Raw genomic sequence first — 13,888 nt, forward strand, 5'->3', positions numbered from 1 at the left:
AAAAAATGGTTTTGTACATGGGAGGAAACAATATAAATTCAAAACTTACAGATAAGGGTTAGCTCTATCACTCATCTCTTTAAAAAGTTTATACGAATATCCAGTCAACACCATCAGGGTTATCTCTCTTGAAATGTTATCTATACGGATTTCCAAGTAGACCACAGGACTGTATACTGTCTTGGAATGTCCGCAGAAGGCTCCGTCATTGAGCAGGTAACAGAGGAAAAACCTCAGAGTCCTTTCTTTCAAATGGAAGAGGGAAAGACAGGGGTAGAAGAAACTATTCAAACTTCGTCGTCTTTCCTTGTGGCTTGTGGTCCCCTCCTCCTCCTCTGCCTCCTCGGAAGCCTCCTCGCCCTCCAAAGCCTCGCCGGCCTCTGCCACCAAATCCACCTCGGCCACCGAAGCCACCTTCACCCTTAGGCTTGGCCCAGTCCAAAGTAACTATGTTTCCATCAATTTCACCATCTTCCATGGCCTCCTTGGCAGCTTTGGCATCTTCCTCACTGTTGAAGTCTACAAAACCAAACCCCTTGGAGGATCCAGTCTCCCGGTCAGTGACTATCCTTGCACGAATAGAGCCGTCAAACGACTCCTTTAATGTCTCTTCTGTAGTATCCTCAGATAGACCTTTGACAAACAGAGTTTTGGATGGCTAGCTTCTTGCATTAGGTGATCCCCTGGGTCCTCGCAACTCCAGCCTGATGGCTCTGCCCTCAATTTCCCTTTTATTACATGAATTTAAAGCTTCTTTAGCATCTTCAAATGACGCAAATTCTATAAATGCATACCCTTTCGATTTGCCATTTTGGTTCTGGGGCACTTTGATAAATGTTGCCTTCTCAAATACTTCCTGAAGAGTTTCTTCCGTTGCACTACAGGAGAGGTTGCTTAAAACCAGGGTTTTTGATTCACCACTCCAAGTGCTATTCTTTCCACCTCTATAGTCTTGACTTTGACCTTTCTCTCTGGTATAGTACAGGGAAATGGATCACCCACCTGTCTCTGTTCCCTGCTTTTCTTCCAAGGTTTTCTCTGCATCAGCTTCTGTCTTAAATTCAATGTAAGCAATCCCTTTATTCTTTCCATCCCTGCTGACTAATCTGATATCCACAGCATCTTCAAACACTTCTTTTAATTCTTCCTAAGTAACTTTATAAGACAGATTTTTAGCCAAAAGTGTTCTCGCATCTCAATCTTTCTTACTGTCTTTTCCCTTTGGTTTTTCTAGTTTAATTTCATTGCCAAAGACTTTTAAACCAGTGAGTTCCAAGGCTTTTTCCAGGTCTTCAGCAGATTCAAAATCCACGTAGCCAAACTTCCTAGACACACCAATTCTGCCATCAACAACTGCAAGACCATTTTTAGCAAAAATGTCACTGATACCCGTTTTCAATTCAGGAACAGATTTACTGAAGTTCAGATTTCCAACAAAGAGATTGAAAGATGTAGTTGGTTCTGTGGCTTCCACTTTCTGTTTCTTGGCTTCAGGAGCTGCTTCTTGTTTGGCCATTTCCTTCTTTCGTTTTCCAGGTGCTTCTTTGACAAGTCCTCCTCTTCCTCCTCCTCTTCCTCCTCGTCATCCTCTTCCTCCTCTTCAACTTCATCCTCATCGTCATCCTCTTCATCTTCATCTTCAGCAGTGCTCTTTGCCTTCACAAGAGCAGCTTTTGCCGGAGCTTTCTTTCCTTTGGCTGGTGCAGTCTCCATAGCTGCTTCTTCAGGGTGATCTTCGTCATCCTCATCATCGTCTTCATCATCATCTTCATCCTCGTCATCCTCACCTTCATCTTCATCATCTTCATCCTCATCATCCTCACCATTGTCTTCATCATCATCTTCATCCTCGTCATCCTCATCATCTGAGGCAGGAGCAGCAGCTGCTTTCATCACTGCTGGCTCGAATTCATCCTCATCCTCCTCTTCACTGTCGTCTTCATCTTCCTCATCACTGTCTTCCTTCTTGACACTCTTGCCATTCTTTGCTCCCTTGGCTGGAGTGGCTGCTCCCTTCTTACCAGGGGTTGCTACCAATGCTTTGCCTGCTGTGGCTCCCTTTTTGCCAGGTGTTGCTACTGCTTTGGCAGGTGTAACTGTCTTCCTGGCTGGTGTAGCGGCTGCCTTTTTGCCAGAGGTGACAACTGCTTTCTTTGCCGGTGTGCCAACTGTAACCTTTTTTGTTGGGGAAACCATCATCTTCTTTGCTGGAGTTGGCGGTAGCCTTTCTGCCTTTTTTCTGAGGGATAACAACCTCTTCTCCACTGCTATCATCCTCTTCATCTTCTGACGTTTCCTCATCTTCACTATCTTCTTCCACCTCCTTTGGGGGAGGAGCCATTTTCTTGGGGTCACCTTGATTTTTACCAGCCTTTGCAAGTTTTACCATGGTGGCGGCTTATGACGGCAGAGTGTGTGGCGAGCGAGTGGCGCAGATGAGCCCAGAGGAAGCGAAGCAACATCGATGGTGGCCGCTGATCGCAGAGCTCGAATGCTTGGCTGCCAGCTAGAGCTCGAGACTCTCTCCAACTTTAGAAGGCAAAATTTCATGTCTTCAGGCACTTGTTGTACCAATTTTTAAAAAATATTGTCACTTTTGACCAAGAATACACAGTAGAGAAAGTAGTGATTGGAAACAAAAAGAATCTAAATAAAAAGACAGAGATATCAACACTCACCACCACATGAGGATGAGATGGCCCTGGAGGCAGAAACCATTCCTCACTGGCCCAGAAAGATGCCAGAAATGAAATGCATGCTTCATAAATGAATTAATGTTTACTGAATACATGAGTGAGCAAATGAATGAATAAATGAATACACAAAGAAATAGCATTCTAATGATGTAAAAGAAAGTCACGTGTGAGAATGTTCTTGGAAATCCTGAAGAGTCAATGCCTTCCCACGGAGAAGTAAACCTTTTCAAGGTGGCTTAGGATTGGAGGTCAGGAGAGGACTTTGGATAATGAAATCGTTCTAGAAAATTCAAATTACCCTGGAGATGTACTAATCATACTCCAAGCCTGAATCTTAATGATACCTAAGAGAAGAAAGAAGTAAAACCGAACCCAGGGCTTTGTTCACCGCCATCTAGTATATCGGCAATTCGTACATTGCCAGCTTGTCTTTCTCCATCTCCCAACTAAGCAATCCTGAATTGGAGTGTGGGGTGTGTGTCAAGGAAAACAACAAATCTTAAAAGTCTGCCAGATGCACCCCTTTACATTGTTCCAGGCAAAGAATCCCGTTTCTTTTGTTCAGTGGCCATCACTGCCCCACTTATATTAGAGTGCCAGATGAAGGCTATTCTGTGACTGTGATTCAGAATTCCTGGCATTTACTACCCAGTTAATTGTAGCTTCCAATTAGTCTCTCCTGATAAGGAGAGGCAATGTTTGCTCACCGATGTGATCTTGTGCTACACACAAATTGGTGTGCAGAAACAGATTACTGCTTTGTGCTGCTGCAGCATCTGACTAAACTAAACCTGAAATTCAGATGGGAGTTTTTAGCCCTGGTTTGCTTAGTATTGCTTCAACCTTAATTTTGCAATTTACCACAAATCAGTGCTTACAGGGAAGGAGTGAGTCTTCCTTGGTGTGCCCTCTCTGCTTAATTTTTCTGGGCCTTCCCTAACAGCTTTGGTATTTCACAGGAAGACACATTTTATTAAATGGAGCCTTTGTGTCCTACGTACATATATATGGATTCCACGACAATTTTACAGCTCTTTCAAAACCCAGTTTCAAGGGCGTTTAAGCAGGGAATATGAGTTTCATGAGCAATCAGTGTCTGAACAAGCCCTCCAGGTGATTCTGATGCAAGGTCAAATTTAAAGTCCTTTAAAGATTCAAAGGTCATTGAGGAATATTGCCAAAGACCAGTGGTTCCCAAACTTCAATGCATCAGAATTATCTGAAGGGCTTGTTAAGACCCTGATTGCTGAGCCCCATCTCCAAGTTTCTGATTCAGTAGGTCTGGGATGCTGGCCAGGAATATGCATCTTTCAGTTCCCAAGTGATGCTGATACTGCTGGTCTGGGGACCACATTTTGAAAAACACTACAGAGAATTTAATCATCTACTTCTTTGCAATCTCTTGTAGCATTATTCCAGTGTTGAACTTTGGATGTAAAACAAAATCTAACAGGATCTTGGACCTCAGAAGAGTTCCATGGTCTCAAAATTTTAAGTTTATAGAACTAAATGGAAAAACACTGACGGTTTTAAGAGGTCAGAGGGAGACTTGTTTCTGATGCTCTGACTTTGAGAGAAGTCTTGGGTATGAAGTAATCTGGAAATGCACTATACGTTTGTACGGGACAGTACACAGATCTCTACTTCAATTTTTTGCCAGGCAGTTTGTATTAGAGAGGTTCATCTGTCCCCTAAAAAGAACAACTGTAGCACTAAAGGACTAGAAAGAATAAAGTATCAGAGATTGAGAAGAAGATGAGCCTGGTTGCCATTTTATCACTGACTTGCCTGGTGAGCAAATGTTTAACCTCCCTAGAAATCAGTTTCTCCTCTGTAAAATTCATTTAACAAATGTGCATTGACTCATCATATGCAGAACACCAAACTTCATCCTGTTGAAGAGACAAAGATAAATTAGACATCTTTCCTGAAGATAGACATGCATATAAATAGCTGCAGTATATGGTAGAAAGTGAGAATGCCACTGAAAAAAACACCATAATACTATGAAATGATGGTTCCTATCACTACATCTTAATGATTCTTCCATTTTCTAGGCCCTGGCCTTGATAATTTAGAGTCATCATCTCCTTTCTTCCCAATTTCCACAAGCGCCTCAAAGTCCCATTGATCATCCCTTTGAAATTCCTCTCAGCATCGTTTCCTATCCTCCTCACAGCCTCAAGTCCTTCTCAGACCTTGTCACTTTACTCCACAATTTCTGCAGTACCAGAAACACAACTCTGGATGCCTGCCATCATCTTTCTTTCCAGGACCTCCTATAGCCTGTTACTAGATTCATCTTTCAAAAGAGGAGCTTGCATCCTCCTATCACAACTCTGCCTTTATCAGTTCCTGCTAGACTGCTCCACCTAGCATTCAGGCACCCTCCAAGTGCCTCCCTCTCCCATCCACCACAGCCTGCCTTTCCTCCCAAGCACTCCTTCTCTCTCCTTCTAGACCTGGTCCCTCCTGTCTCACCAACACACTCCATGCACCAAAGCTCTGAGCCTTTACCAACATTCCACCAGCCTTTTAGAAGATCCCCCTTTCCTTTGACCCATCCATGTTTGGTCCATCATTCAACACCACCCCCTAAATGTTTTCTCTTAGTTCTCCAATCACAGTGTTTTCTCCTGCTCTGAATGTATACCACCTAGGTCAACAAGTTCATCACAGGGTCCTTGTTTCTTATTGTCTTCAGAGCCTAGAGGCATCTCTCCTTTGAGGGGAGGGATTAGGTCATTTACTTTTGAATTTCTTCCTTTCTCCTGTGCCCATTGCCCTACTCCCAGTTACATGGCACTCTGCTGTTCAGATACACAAGTCAGCACAGGGTATGCAGCAGAGACTCTGGAAATGTTTGGTGGGTGAATGAAGTAAGGCAGTGGACATCTGTTGCTTTCTTTTTGCCAGGCTGGCATGCAATCACCATTCTGATTCCCATGCTTTCTTTCCTTATGGTTCTGTGCTGCTAAGAAATGTGGCCCAGTCCTGGGTAACTAGAATTCTGGATCCGCCGGTCAGTCGTGATTGCTCACGGATGATTAAGTGGCTTAAGTCAGGCCAAGTGGAACCAGTGAGACTCAACTTGAAGCCTTTGTCATAACTACAGGATTAAAGAAACCCTCTATGTGCTGTTCTTGAAGATAACTGGATATTCATCTGCAAAGGCCGGCAGACATCTTAGCAGAGATAGCCTGCCTCAGAAACATGTCAACCCACGGAAAAGAGAAGTGGAGAGATGCAAGAAGACAGATTCCTAACACCACTGACCACCTGAATTAAACTGTGCCTGAAGCCAGTGCCCTCAACCTTCAAAAGCCAATAAAAGCCTTATTTTCCTTAAGCTAGTTTGATTTGTTTTCTATCATTTACTGTCAAGAGAGACCTACTAATTTGAATAAAAAATAATGAAAGCTGACAAATTGAGAATTTACTACACACTATGCTGAGTACTTACAGTAAAAAAAAATGCATTTAATCTTTTGATAAAAGACTTTTTCTAAATAATTGTGGTGAGTCAATAATAGTGGATGATTTTTTCTGGTTGAAATAGGGTACTGATAGCAAACTTTATATACCAGATGGTGTTATGGATCTCTCATGATAGATTTTCTAATCCTAAAACGTGGACAAGCATTGGAGAAAATGTCAAAAATTATATCTGTAGCTACGGAGATATATATGTATCATAGCACTTGTATCTGCCAAATACAACATTTTTACTCCATGTAATAAAACCAGTTATTTCATAAAAGAGTTGTATGAGTATGCCTTATGGAATATGTGGGTATCTCTGTAACTCAATTTTCTGAACATAATTAATTCATTTAATTACATGAAGGCTAATATGTATTTTTTTGAATTTTATTTATTTTTTTATATAGCAGGTTCTTATTAGTCATCCATTTTATACACATCAGTGTATACATGTCAATGCCAATCTCCCAATTCATCACACCACCACTCCCACCCCCAACCGCTTTCCCCCCTTGGTGTCCATAAGTTTGTTCTCTACATCTGTGTCTCAATTTCTGCCCTGCAAACCAGTTCATCTGTACCATTTTTCTAGGTTCCACATATATGCATTAATATACGATATTTGTTTTTCTCTTTCTGACTTACTTCACTCTGTATGACAGCCTCTAGATCCATCCATGTCTCTACAAATGACCCGATTTTGTTCCTTTTTATGGCTGAGTAATATTCCATTGTATATATGTACCACACCTTCTTTATCCATTCGTCTGTTGATGGGCATTTAGGTTGCTCCCGTGACCTGGCTGTTGTAAATAGTGCTGCAGTGAACATTGGGGTGCATATGTCTTTTTGAATTATGGTTTTCTCTAGGTATATGCCCAGTAGTAGGATTGCTGGATCATATGGTAATTCTATTCTTAGTTTTTTAAGGAACCTCCATACTGTTCTCCATAGTGGCTGTATCAATTTACATTCCCACCAACAGTGCAAGAGGGTTCCCTTTTCTCCACACCCTCTCCAGTATCTGTTGTTTATAGATTTTCTGATGATGCCCATTCTAACTGGTGTGAGGAGACACCTCATTGTAGTTCTGATTTGCATTTCTCTAATAATTAGTGGTGTTGAGCAGCTTTTCGTGTGCTTATTGGCCATCTGTATGTCTTCTTTGGAGAAATGTCTGTTAAGGTCTTCTGCCATTTTTTGACTGGGTTGTTTGTTTTTTTAATATTGAGCTGCATGAGCTGTTTATATATTTTGGAGATTAATCCTTTGTCCGTTGATTTGTTTGCAAATATTTTGTCCCATTCTGAGGGTTGTCTTTTCATCTTGTTTATGGTGTCCTTTGCTGTGCAAAAGCTTTGAAGTTTCATTAGGTCCCATTTGTTTATTTTTGTTTTTATTTCCATTACTCTAGGAGGTGGATCAAAAAAGATCTTGCTGTGATTTATGTCAAAGAGTGTTCTGCCTGTGTTTTCCTCTAAGAGTTTTAGAGTGTCCAGTCTTACATTTAGGTCTCTAATCCATTTTGAGTTTATTTTTGTGTATGGTGTTAGGGAGTGTTCTAATTTCATTCTTTTACATGTAGCTGTCCAGTTTTCCCAGCACCACTTTTCTTTTCTCCATTGTATGTCTTTGCCTCCTTTGTCATAGATTAGTTGACCATAAGTGCGTGGGTTTATCTCTGGGCTTTCTATCTTGTTCCATTGATCTATATTTCTGTTTTTGTGCCAGTACCATATTGTCTTGATTACTGTAGCTTTGCAGTATAGTCTGAAGTCAGGGAGTCTGATTCTTCCAGCTCCGTTTTTTTCCCTCAACACTGCTTTGGCTATTCGGGGTCTTTTGTGTCTCCATACAAATTTTAAGATTCTTTGTTCTAGTTCCATAAAAAATGCCATTGGTAATTTGATAGGAATTGCATTGGATCTGTAGATTGCTTTGGGTGGTATAGTCATTTTCTGAATATAATTAATTCATTTAATTACATGAAGGCTAATATGTATATTTTTTAAAATATCATTGGAGATATTTTACTAAAAGCAGAATTACAAAAGTTGTTATAAAACTTCTTTTTCAGAAGACAGTTGAAGTAAAATAAGGCTTTGGATGTGAATGATTTAGGATCTTCTGATGTAAAAGCCAGAGGCAAGCACCTTTATAAGAGTTTGACACCTGGAGCTAGTACATACACACAGACACAAATTGACAAGATTTATAAAGGGTATTTTGGTTAACAAGGAGGCTTAAATTCCCACCACATTTATTTCTATAATTACTTTTAGACTTGGGTTCTATCTGCGGTCTTTTAAAATGTCTTTATTTTATACATGTGGACATGTAACATAAGTGGAAAGTCACACTAAAAATGAGAACAAATAAGAGCTTTGACTTGAATTTTAAGTTCATAAGATAGGGTATTTTTGCAGGAAAGAATAAAAGGTCTTGGTAAAATGTCTTTAGCCCACGCTCAGTGAACTACCAGAGTTATTATAAGTTTTAGCTCTTTTCAACAGAATGGCTGGTTAACTAGGAAAAAAAGAGAAAAAAAAAAAAAAACCCTATCTGTCTTATGAAAACATTTTCTTTGCCTACTTAAAGTTGGTTGTCACATATACCATTAACTTTTAAACTCAGGGTCAGTTCACTTGTCATTACTCAAGAAAAAAATGTTATCTCCTCTGTTCAGACACATTTTCTGATTCTTGAGAAAGCCTAAACGTTTTGGTAACACCAAATCAGTAGTGAAAAAAGCCCTCCTCCATCACAGGCAGATATCCATACCTAGACTTGCAAAAAGAGCAAGAAAACAGAAACAAAAATAAAGGAGGGAAGAAAAGGAGAGGGAGAAAGGAGAGTTAAAGGACAGAGAACATCTTGCTGTGAGAGCACAGGGAAAGAACCCATGCCTTGTGCACATTCTTTCCATGGGCTACAGATGCCCTTGCATGCCCTCGCCATGTGTATTTTTCCTGTGATCATTGATGTCCAGATAGAGGCAACACTTTTATTTAGAACAACTACAAAGAACTCTGAAAGATCAGGCTCTCATGTAATTAGTATTAACAAGCCGAACATAAATTTAAATTCCTTCACCTTTAGGAAAGAAAAGGAAACTTATGATTGTGACATAGAGTTCTACTAGGGAAATCTGAAGAACCTTGATCACCAAATGTTTCCAGAGGCCAGGTTTCTTCAGTGTAGCCAGGCTGGAAAGAGCTAATGGAATCTTTTCTTAATGGTGATCATGCACTGGCTGTGAAATGTAATCTTAGAGCAAGCCACAAAGAAATAGTCATGGACCTGTTTGCAGTAGGGATCAGGGACTCTGAAATTTCTCAAAGCCTCAAAATGTAAAATGACATTAACCTGCATGCAGTTCTAGACATGGCAGATCACTCAGCGGTGTTGAAGCAGCAGAATTTGGGTATGCTAGCTGAGAATGTGGAGGAATCCAAAAGAGTGGTTGTCATTTGGTCAGAGTGAGGAAAATAATGGCAGAAGAAAACCACAGCTATAGATCAGAGAAGAGCCGTTAAGGGAAGCAACACATGGGAGCCAGAGCCTGCATCTGCCCTGAAGAGGGTCTGCCTCTGGAACATTAATGCACAGAACCATGCAAGTGTTTGAGCCAAGAGAATGCACCATGAGGGCTATCTTGTTTAATGGTCCTCAGATGCTTTTCCTGATACTGATCATAAGAATGGCAACAAAGTAGTTGTGCTTAAATTTGACTCAGGGGGAAAAAAATGTCTTAACCTCTGAGCCCAGATAGAATTTACAAATATTTATTTATATTGCATCACCTCTCTTGAATTGTCATTGTGCTAGAAAAGAATAAACAGTAGAATGCTGGGTGTAACCAGCCCATGAAATGTGCACAGAGTTTATAGCAGCAGCAAATATGCAAAGTCTGGTTAAGGCAATGACTAAGATTTCCATTTATCTTTCAAGTCAGAAAAAGTCAAAATTTTAAATCTCAAGAGATCTAATGGCAGGAATAGAACTTGCTAAACGGATTCATTTAATTTATATTGAGTGTGTTTTGCACTGTTAGAAACTCCAGGGACTATAAGGAAATCAAAGAGCTTGAGTTTTTTCTAGGGATACAAGATACACGTAGAAAGTTAACAGTGTAGCAACCACTTAAAACCACGATTTGAGTGATATCACAAAGCTGCAGTTGGTACCAACTGGCAATAAATCACTGCCTCAGAGCTTCCATCACTTTGCAGTCACCATATTATACTCGATCCCCACGTACTTAGACGTATGAGTTTTAATAAGTAGTGAAACTTCCCTGATTCTCAAGGTTTGCATCTCAAAAATGGGTGTTGGAATTGAGACCCACTCCCCTCTCAAACCTCCATGAATATTTGATGATTTCCAAGATCCTATTTGGACACTTTGATATATAATCAACCTTTCTTATTCTCCAAGTAGGAAACCAACCAATATTTATATTGCTCTTTCTCTCTGAAATATGGAAGATCAAAGGGGAAATCAAAGTTGGAAGGAGCAAAATGAAACTTGCTTTAACATGATACCTATTTATGTCAGGTCAACTAGCGTCCCCAGTTTTACAAATGAAAATTATAATGTATAGAACCTGTAAAGTCCACCTCTAGCCTTTTAACCTCAGAATCTCTATAATTTATTATATAATTAATACTTGAACTAGAAGGTGGAATGAAGAAATATAATTCCTGATTAAATTAAACATATGAATTGTTTGAAATATAAAAAGATATAACGTAAAAAATGAAAATTCTGTCGTTTATTTAACTCTACTATGCCACTCAGATTTCAAACTGCATGAATCATTATTGTCAATGGCAGCTTATGTATATCTCAAACAGTACTCTGTCATTCAGGCATAAAAACTGGAAGACTGTTATTCCATAGGTATAATTCTGTTAAGCTAGCTTTTTAAAAATTTTATTGGGATATCACAGATTTACAATGTTGTGTTAGTTTCAGGTGTACAGCGAAGTGAATCAGTTATACTTATACATATATCCACTCTTTTTTAGCTTCTTCTCCCCTACAGGCCGTTAAAGAGTATTGAGTAGAGTTCCCTGTGCTATACAGTAGGTCCTCATTAGTTATCTATTCTGTATATAGTAGTATGTATGTGTCAATCCCAGTCTTCCAGTTTATCCCTCCCCGCCTTACCCCCTAGGAACCATAAGTTTATTTTTTACATCTGTAACTCTATATCTGTTTTGTACACAAGTTCATTTGTAGCCTGTTTTTAGATTCCACATATAAGCGATATCATATGATATTTGTCTTTCTCTGTCTGACTTACTTCATTCAGTATGAGAATCTCTAGGTCCATCCATGTTGCTGCAAATGGCATTAGTTTGTTCTTTTTGTGGCTGAGTAATATTCCATTGTATATATGTACCACATCTTCTTTATCCATTCCTCTGTTGTTGGACATTTAGGTTGCTTCCATGTCCTGGCTATTGTAAATAGCACTGCTATGAACATTGGGGTTCATGGTTTTCTCTGGATATATGCCCAGGTGTGGAATTGCTGGATCGTGTGGTAACACTATTTTCAGTTTTTTAAGGAACCTCCATACTGTTCTCCATAGTGGCTGTACCAGTTTGCATTCCCATCAACAGTATGAGCTAGCTTTTTGCTTTTTATTTCAAGACTGGTTCTATGACATTTATAATTTAGCCAATGCTTTCAAATCATCTTATTGACTCCACCAGAGTAATCTCTCTCTCTCCTACTTTGTTTTCTTCCTTTATTTCTTTCACTTTAACAGATTTGATAAAGTTGAAGTGTCTATTTTCTTTTTTCCCACTTGAACTTAAAATAGTAGTAATAATATCACATGTGTAGTGCTAGGGGGAGATGTTCACATTTATTTATATTGCTCCATCTCTCTTAAATTGTCATCGTGCTAGACTAAATGGTAAAACCTTGGACATAACCAGCCCTTGAAATGTATACAAAGAGTCTTTATCAGTAGCACATAAAAAAGCAAACTAAGGTACGGAAGATTAACGGGACTTAGCAAAGTGACTCAGTCAAGCTTGTTTTCTAGGCCATTGCTCTAACTATAGGAACGTACTAACTTTGGAGTGACAGAGCATACTACAGGAATTTAATATCATACTTTAACTTCTAAATACCAACTATTTGGCAAATAATTATGGAAAAGGCACATGACTTTAAGACATAATTCTCTCTTTTCATACCAATCATACACTTCTTAGCATAATTTTTCTTTTATTATGGAGCATTTTCAACTGTGGTACTTCCATTGATGATGCTAATCACTAAGTGTGTTCAGTATCTCTGCCATATAATGACATTGTTATGTGGTACTGAAGAATTAAAATGTATGCCTAAGTAAACTGAGCACAGCTTTCACTTTAAAAGCGAGAAAGAAGAAGGAAGAAAGGAAGGGAGAGGGGTGGGGAGAGAGGAAGGAAGGAAGTCAGTCAGTCAGTCAGTTAGTTAGTTAGTTAGTTAAATAGCCAGGTAAAAAGAAATTGAAATAGCTTCTCCACTTTAACCATAAAGAACAGGTTTTTTTAAGTCATTGGATTATGTTAGAACATTGCACAAACCTTCTGATTCTACCTTCTTACAGTTCTTTCGTGGCTTTATATAACACTATAAGCATCTCTGGAGTAATTTTAAGTAGCACATGTGAAGTATGTCATTGAGAATTTATGGGTAGTATTTATTGGAGTCACTGAATTGTCTCCATGAAATTTTTAACAACTGTAACCTCACAAATGATCTACCAGATTTGCAGTATACAAGAATCTCAATTGCTAGAATTCTAAAAGGTATAGTGAAACTCAGATATTCAGAATCAATAGGGTGAGCTGTATATTTGGCTATAGAAATGTGACTGTTAATTTTGTATCAAATTGACAGAAGCACAGGATGCCCAGATATCTGGTTAAACTTTATTTCTAGGTGTTTCTGGATACGAACTTTGAATTGGTGAACTGGGTGAAGCACATGGCCCTCCCCCGTGGGAGTGGGCATCATTCAACCCACTGAGAGCCTTAATAGAACAAAAAGGTGGAGGAAGGTTGAATTCACTCTTTGCCTGACTGTTTAACCCAGGACGTTGATTTTCTCCTGCCCTCCATGGTTCTCAGGCGTTCAGACTGGGACTGGAAAATATACCATCTGCTCTCCAGCTCTCAGCCCATTGAACTACACCGTCAGCTCCCCTGGGTCTCCAGCTTGCAGAGAGCAGACTGTGGGACTTCTCAGTCTCCATAATCATGTGAGCCAATCCCTTACAATAAATAGATAAATATAAGATATATATATATATCTTCTACTGGTTCTGTTTCTCTGGAGAACCCTGACTAGTACAAGGGGAAAGAGGCATCCAAATAATTCAGAAGTATATAATGGAGCTCCCTGATTTGCCTAGAAGAGGAATCAGTTTTGTCTTTTATGCTGGAAGGATATTCTGCTTCCCAGTAGGCAGGGAGGAGCATGCATGTAGCTTGTACATTCAGTAAGCAAGCTCACGGTTGAGAATCTACCAGGTATATGCTAGCCGCTAATGGTAACAAGAAAAAGGCATAGTGACTGCCCTCAAGGAACCTAGTGTCAGAGTTTTAAGATGACCCACTCTCTGCCTTAATTGAAGGTGATAGAGGAAGTATTCATTCATTTCCTCATTTGGGATTAATTAGGTACCTAATACAGTAAAGGCT

General features: G+C 39.6%; 1 pseudogene across 1 annotated transcript; it reads right to left on the reverse strand.

Moving 5' to 3' along the window:
* Positions 1-283: 283 nt before the first annotated feature.
* LOC309960291 (nucleolin-like) lies at positions 284-2,389 on the reverse strand (annotated as a pseudogene). The gene has a single exon. The product of its transcript is annotated as a nucleolin-like (transcript).
* Between the last annotated feature and the right edge of the window lie 11,499 nt (positions 2,390-13,888).

Source organism: Leucopleurus acutus, assembly GCF_964270905.1.
Source record: "Leucopleurus acutus genome assembly, chromosome: 3".
Taxonomy (NCBI): domain Eukaryota; kingdom Metazoa; phylum Chordata; class Mammalia; order Artiodactyla; family Delphinidae; genus Leucopleurus; species Leucopleurus acutus.